Source organism: Gossypium hirsutum, chromosome A05, assembly GCF_007990345.1.
Source record: "Gossypium hirsutum isolate 1008001.06 chromosome A05, Gossypium_hirsutum_v2.1, whole genome shotgun sequence".
In the NCBI taxonomy this organism is placed as follows: Eukaryota; Viridiplantae; Streptophyta; class Magnoliopsida; order Malvales; family Malvaceae; genus Gossypium; species Gossypium hirsutum.
This window is the reverse complement of record NC_053428.1, coordinates 49,483,133-49,487,447: the sequence shown is the minus strand read 5'-3', so window position 1 is coordinate 49,487,447 and position 4,315 is coordinate 49,483,133. Positions and strand designations below refer to the sequence as shown.

Here is a 4,315-nt window from a genome sequence, read left to right as displayed (position 1 = left end):
AAAACCATATAATAAAGCATAAAATCACATTTTAATAATTTCTATATTCTGTTTTCATATTTTCACATATTTAATTAATTTATTAAATAATTACTTAGTTTTAACAACAAATTTAAATAAAAAGGTGATAATTTATAAGGAAAATTCTTATATATTTTTCAGTTTACAAAGATAAACATGGCTTATTATTGGATTTAGATGCTGAAGATGGCATGGCTTTGGAAAAATCAAGGTCTCTGAAGAAAGCATCTTCTGGGTTTACTTGTTGGGTTGCGATCTTAGAATTAATGGAGAGATTTTGAGTTTGTCCAACAGGACTGTCATAAGAGGAATCAAAACCATTAATGGAATGAGAAGAACTACCGGTATAACCATGTTGTTGCTCAAAGAATTAATGTCTTTGATTGAACATAGAAGACGGTGGGTAGTTTCCAGCAGGATTGTCCAACTGAACCGGAGGCAGCTGCTCAGCATCAGCAGGTTTGACTAAGGAAGCCAGTTTAGGTTGTTCACTGAACACAGGTGCAGATCCAGTGTCAGCCGAACGGGAAGGAGATGATGGAGCTAAAGTTGAAGCTAACTCTAGGGAGTTCATGTATGCATCAGTAGGATCAGAACGAAGTGTGGGTCCTTTAATTTCAGAGAAATCATCGGACTTGTAGGTATCACCGCTGAGATAATCAATAAAGCTGGAATTGGTCGTAACTGGCCTTTTTGATGAAGGTGGAGGAGGAAGAAGAGGAACAGCTCAAGCAGGTTCACTTTTTGTGCTCTTTGGACCTGTCTTTGAGCATTATCCCTTGACGATCTGTAATATACAAGTACAGAGATTCATTAAATTAGATGAAACAAGAATACCGAAACATCACAAAAAATATTCCCTTTAAGTAAGGATTGGTTACCCAAATCTTATATTGCTTAGATATAAGTGTCGAATATTGGTATCCGTTCAATATAATAATATTCATTTTTTATTTTTTTCCAACAAACTATATTCAAGCAATCTTTAAGTATGTTCATTTTTATACCCGCAAACTATATTCAGAGAAATCTTTAAGTGTGTTTTAGAGAAGATAAGACAAAACCACTACAATTTCCTCTTAAGTTATAGAGACCAAGGCATGTAACATATCAACGGTAAGTTACTCAGACTCGGTTGTAAATTTCTAATCCGAGTATTTATCCGATACAAACACGTTTACTTTTTTTAGGTAAAAAAATTCATGTATCTAGAGGACCCTTGAAGGATATCCTCATACCTTGTCTCGATATGCACCGAACATGAATATCAAACATGGAAATATCAAGAAAAATAAAAAGTTAACGTAACATAGCATCAAAACATTGTCCATGTGCAAAGTGAATGAATAGAACTGTTGTATGTTTTTTCTCCAACTTTTTCATGGTTTTGAAGTGCAAGATTAATCCGGCACACTATAAATATTTTCTGTAAACTAGAAGAAAAATGTCCAAAACAAAAGGGGGGCAGAAGAATAACATGGTAAAGTCACCTGTGAGCCAGCTGAGCAAAGTCATCTTCCGAATCATCATCGTCATGGTTAACATTAACAATCGGCACAACACGAGTTTCTGCTACTGCTGTGGTAGCACTACCGGTGTTTCTTTTCAGAATGTCGTCATGCTGGCAATGAACATGCTGCAATCGATCATTTAGTGCTAATCCCTGACATAAAAGTTGCTCATTTCTGGAAAAGCAAAATCCATCATCAGCATTATTCTATCAAACAGGAGGGAAATCAATGGAAGATACAAACAGATTCACACGTTGTATGATTCACGAGAACAACAACACGTTTTTTGTAAGAACGGTATTGCTCAACGAGGTCTTAAATCACTTCTTGCTTCAAAGACTGAACAACATCCAAAACAGTAAGCCTAATCATTTGATTTGAGTTTATTTAATCCCTGGCATGCATAAGGACCACATTGGATAGTATGTAATATTTATTAGTCTTCTTTATTTCTTTTTTGGTGTTAATAGATAAGTGGGCACAGATTTAGCTTCCAGGGTTGCTTTTCATCTAGAACTGTGCAAAGACCACACAACCTGCCCAAGCCTAAAGTCTTGTTCAATATTCAGGAAGCTTAGGACAAAACTGTTAAACCCGAAAAATGGATTAAACAAAAAAATTAAGCCTATTTAAATATCAATCAAGACCAATTTATGCAATAAGTCCAATAATACGGTCAAGATCAAGAATCAATTTACCATGCCGCAGCAAGGAAAAAACCAAGATTTTACATTGCGCCATGTGAAACCGGAAAAGAGGATTAATAAAGCTGATCCCAGATAAAGAGATTAACAATCAGAACAATAAATTTCCCGGTGCTAAATAGAAAACCAAGAGGAAAATGAAAACCTTGCAATTTGCACATTAAAACGAGTAAATCAACGTACAACAGCAAGAAAATAATCTGAAAAAGAAAAACAGGATACTACATGGGACAAGCATAATGGTTCATTTCTAGAACAAAGTTTTTACCTCGGGAGTCTTGGGCTCCAATGCACTAAGCACTTCCATTAAGATATCTGCTAGTCCACTAGCATTCTGAATCTCTGCCAAGCTGACAGTAGACAAGTTTCATTGTCTTTGTAGGCAAATGATAACCAAAATACTGCTAGTTTATGTAGGAAGTTTACGTGTCAGCAGCAAAGATGTTAAAACACAAAGATGGAAAGAGATAAGCAGTGTAGTACCTTTGAAGTGGTTTATTATAGTTCAACAAAGAAAAAAGGATAGCTTAAGCCTTAATCTTTATGTCCCAATGTTAAAATAATCCATACTGTGTTCATTTATTTTGCCGTGTCATAATCATGTTTATGATATTGAAAAATTCATGTAATCATATTGTGTTCATGTTATATCTTTATGTTCTGTAATATCAGTTTTAGATTTATTAAAGAAAATAAGTATAAAAATTCATTTCAACATTTTTATAGTCATATATATGCTAAAACATGCCAATTAACATATAATAGGAACTGTTAGATAATTATGTAAATCATAATGTGTATTATCAATTGAATGTTTTTTCTTAATCATGAGCTGTGGTGAGGTGATGTCTATTATAAGCTGTGATGCTCTATTCTTTGTAATCTCTTCAGGGTCTTTATTTTTAATAAAATTTTATCTAGGCCTAACAAAAAGAAAAAAAAAATTAAATCATAATGTATATGATTTAGCATAAGCTATGACGACTTATACATATGAAGATATAAATATATTACGTATTCACATATGGTTTAGAATTTATATGGTAAACATAAAATCAAACACAACAAACAAGAGATGAGAGATCCAATCCAAGCAAAAGAGTTACGGATACCAACAATAAATCGGTTGACTATTCTATTACCGATACAAGCCATTATTGAACTAAGAATCAGATACTCTGAAATATTTTGAGTGAAGCAAAGGTTTCAGAATCTGTTTTCGGACAAAGATGTTCTGTTAAGGACAACTATTTAATCCGCAACAAGAACATAATAATCTAGCAAATTAGTAACTCAAGCCCGAAGCATCATCAGACTGTCGAGAGACCTCAATAGCAACATCTTGACGTGCTGAAACCAGTTGGTGGGTTACTAGATTGTTAGAAATACAAGTTATTGATTAGGAACATGTATATAGGTTGATTTTATTTACTATAAATTTGACATGATAATGAATAATTTTCAATTTTCAATTATAGATTACTAAGTTCTATATATTACGCTGTAAATCGACATTAAGTAATCGAATATACCAAATGACATGGAAAATATAGGAAAACCGAGCATGCTAGTATGAATGATAAATGGTTAGAATTGTGATTGTTTGATTGATTAAATTTATGAATTTTGAAATACCTAGGGATGACTTAAGGCATTGTTTGGTACAACCCAGAGCCAAAAAGCCAACATTATACATCGATATTTAATACCCATATTTGAGCCAGAAAACTCCTCTTGATGAACCCTCATGCAAAACCCAAGCCAAAATATGAACTTGTACTTACCATTTTTCTTTGGTCCCTGAAATGCACGAATTTAGATGTCTGGCCATACGTATTGACGGATAGGTAGAGACATCATGGTGGTTTTGTAAAAATCATATTGAAATAGGAAAGAGCGATGTGATATAGTGATTATGGATTCAGCTAAAATGTGAAAATCAAAAGAAATATTCAAAAAAAAAAGTCAAAAAAAAGTAGAAAAAGTATGTGAACAATGAAAAATAAAGCATTGTGAGTGAGCTGACCTTAGTCACTTTATCATGTTGTGACTTCCTAAATGAATAAATAAGGAAAGTGA

The 4,315-nt window shown here is 33.3% G+C and overlaps 1 pseudogene; it reads right to left on the bottom strand.

The window, feature by feature from the left end:
* Nucleotides 1-237: 237 nt before the first annotated feature.
* Nucleotides 238-3,932, bottom strand: LOC107957309 (TOM1-like protein 3; annotated as a pseudogene).
* Nucleotides 3,933-4,315: the final 383 nt, after the last annotated feature.